We start from the raw sequence: 3,905 nt of genomic DNA on the forward strand, positions 1-3,905 counted from the left end.
GAAAGGGTGAATGTGGCACGTAGTGTAAAAGCACTTTGAGTGGTCGGAAGACTAGAAAGGCGCTATACAAGTACAGGTCCATTTACCATTTACATCAAAACAGTAGGAAATGTACTTATTCATATATATTAACAGCAAATATAGGATAGGATAGCAAACCAAAAAGTTTCACAAAAGAGTGACAACCATGAGTGACTAGAACAAAACCTGGATAACAAATGGGGAGGGGAAGGAAGTGAAAATGCTTCTACACGCTCTCATCTTGCTTTTCAGACTTGTATAACAAAGCAGAGAGAGAATAAAATGTAATGTAAATGTAAATTCTAAAGAAAAACATGACACATCCTCACCCCAAACCATATTTACACATGTACAAAGTTGCTCATGAGAGTTTTACATGAGCTAAAACCCCTGAAAGTGGACTGTTTTGCAGAGCTTCTTTCTCGTGCTCCCTTTCTGCAGCTCAAGAGAGGTGAGTTTGGCAATGTGGTGCAGTCTTATCTTGAGAAACAGACACAACCAGTGACAACAAGTTGGAATGAAGGTTGTCGATGCCAAACTGTGTTTCCTCAATGTGTTCCCTGAGCAGAAAAACATCCTCCGTTCCAATCACCTCCGGGACGATGTGCGTGACTGTCGACACCTTTGGAGCTTGTTTTGTTGAAGCTTGGCGAATCACCCTCTCTGCAGCTCTCAGCACCTTATAATAATAGTAATAATACATTATATATATATAGCGCTTTACACAGTGCTCAAAGACACTTTACAGAACAGAGAAAATAAGAACAAAGCAACTTTAATATACAAAGATTAAAAGATTTAAAAAATCAAGATAAAAAAATCAAACCTTCACTGTGCCTTGTGATGGAATCACTAGGCCGCCGTTGTTTTTCAGGGCTCTCGTCAAATGATGATGGTACAGCATCTCTGACCAAGCTCGCACGGCACACATCACAGGACAGCTTTCGCAGAATCTGCCGGACTACAAATCCTGCTATGTAGACGAGGGCATTTTCCACCAGACCACCAAACCGAGTGGGAAGATAACTGTGGTCACACACAACAGCCGAAATATTGGCGAATGGAGATGGGTGCTCTTCAGCAGTTTCAGCAGAGGACATCTCTACAGCTGACAGGGACACAGTGTCATCTTGGGCTGCCACATTGCCGGTCTCACTAGGTGAGACACCACACCAAACCATCAGACGGCGGAAGATGGCCTGGAACTGGCGTGCAGATGGATTGTTATACCAGCCTCCTTGTACGGAAAACAGGCACACAATACATACATTTGTCACAAGATATAACATATAAATTTATTCATTAAGTATATTTTCAGAATTTATTGTAATTAAAAGAACATCAACCCTACCTGATGCTCTGATTGAATTAAATAGGAGCTCCAAGTGATCCTGGCTGAACCTGTAGGTGAGCACATACCGCTGAATCCGATGACCGACAAGTACCTGAAAAAGAAAAATGTTTTCAAAGCAGTAAAGTGAATTTTCCATCACATCCATCGGTAATGTGTAATCACCAATTCTTGAGTGCCTATCACAGGGGTGCAAACTCAGAGAATGAAAATGATAAACAGCTACCAGGGCGGAGAGATAATTAGTTTGCATCCATGTTTTTAGGAATGGCATCAGTTTCGTGATTAACTTATACAGTATACTTTTAGGACACTTAACCAACTTGGAACAATGTAATTGCAGAACTGGGAGAACATGAGAACAATAACACATACAATACCTACCATTCTGACACCTACATGTACTTGATGTTGTGTAATACATACCATTTAGAAACATCTAGGACCTGAAAGACACTGAATACAAGATAATTCCAACAGAAACAAAACTGCATATCGAAAAACATTTAAACAAGAGAACGTCATATCAACATGCATACCATCCCTCTGACACCTGCATAAAGTTGAACACTGAAAAAACTGAACACTGAAAAACATTGAAATGAACGAGCATCATGTTAGCATACATACTGATATGACAGTTGTGTGGTACTGAATACAAAACAATTTGAACAGAGACAAAACTAAAGAAAAAAACATTGTAACAGTAGTATCATATGAACCTGATGTAAAGAATGGAGCATTTTAGGAAACTGATGCATAATGGAACAACAGAGCATCTTAGGAACTCGATGCATAGTGGAACAACAGAGCATCTTAGGAACTCGATGCATGAGGGAACAAAGTACCGTTGAACTCATGTCATGAACTTTTCATGCATGAATAACAAGCACTATTTTAATAGACCTCTTAGATCGGTGAAGGGGTGTTCCATTTTTGGTCACCAAAGTGAGCAAGTACTCCCTGGCTCTTGACAAAATGCTTTCCTCTCCATCCAATTCAAAGCACTCAAGGGAGCTTTGAATCCTTTGACACGATGATTGCCTCCATTCATTGTATCGAACAGCCTGTCAATCATCTATAAAGAAATATTGGCATCTAAATCACTATAATTACAGGGTTTCATTAGGTATCAGATAGTTTAAATCAATACTCATCTATTCAAAATATACAGGGAACAGAGTACTTATTTGTAAACTGTATGTTCAATGAGTAAACATGCAAGTATTAGTATTTGCTTCACATCCTTCTTTCCATAGGTCTGCTTTGTACTACAGCAAATTTCAGAGCTTTACCACTCTAAAATTTGTGAAGGTATGTATAAGGTTATGTACAAACGTTTGTATTTATGAAGAATATGCAATATCACAGTTTATGACAATATTTGTTGTAATGTTGAATTTAGAGTCAGTCAGAATTACCAACAAATTGTTCCTCAAATAAAATTTTGATGAATTATTAAAAAAAAAAAACATGTACTTGGTTCTATAATCACTAATTGTATTACCTCAATGAATTCTGCTGTTGCCTCACAGTCTTTAAACTGAGAGTACCCAAGATCCCTCATTGTGCAGAGAGCCACTGACACAGAGCGACTCAGTGTCTGTGCAGCCAGGCACACCCTCATCTTGTGGTTCTTAAAGTAGACATGTTTGTCTGTAATTTTATTGGCAGCATGCAGTCTATCTTTTTTTTGCACATCATTGAGATGATTGATGTACCTCCAATTGATCTGTCCAGTGGTCGTTGCAATTGGACTGTATGCCTGCAGATTAAGAATCAGTCACTGCTCAAACTAGTACAAACAGCAAAATGTTGATCATCACGTCCAGCCATAACTGTGCAAATGAACAGACAACAATATTTAGATATAACTTTTAGCAGCAGAGGCATAACTTGTACAAATAGGTCCACAACAATCATCATTTACCTGTAACATATTACATTCCAACTTGAGCATGTGGCAAGCATCCATCATGACAAATACTTTCTCGCCAGTCACCGGATGCGGGAAACTGGTTTGAAGCGGCTCTCGTGGGTCTCCCTTCAGCTCACACCCAAGTTGGTTGCACATGCTGACATTGGAGGCATGCCCATCCATTGTTACACATACCACCCGAATGCCCCGTGCATGCAGCTCCTCCAAAGCATGACTGACAATGACCCTTTGTGTTTCTGGAGACAGAGACTTAGTCAGGTAGTATGCAATGGGAGCCTTCCAATGTCCTTGTAGGCCAACCACCATGAACACAAGAGCCTCAGTAGCAACATCAGTCTCACTGCTTCCATCACCCATGTCTACAAAACCAGACATTGACTGGGTATGTGGATTATATTGCACATGTTTTCTGATGGCCATGGCATCCAACATAAGTGCAACACATCCATATTAAGCCTGGTCTTCCTGGCATCTTCTTTCCAGCATATCCAGCATCATCTTGTTCAGGCCAGGCTTGTCATCCACCGAACGCAGCCACCTGTAAAAAAAATTGAGAAGTAGCTATTTATTTATTTTTAACGTGTTTTGGTAATT

This window comes from Morone saxatilis, unplaced genomic scaffold, assembly GCF_004916995.1.
Source record: "Morone saxatilis isolate NCDOM2014 unplaced genomic scaffold, NCSU_SB_2.0 Contig4, whole genome shotgun sequence".
Classification (NCBI taxonomy): domain Eukaryota; kingdom Metazoa; phylum Chordata; class Actinopteri; family Moronidae; genus Morone; species Morone saxatilis.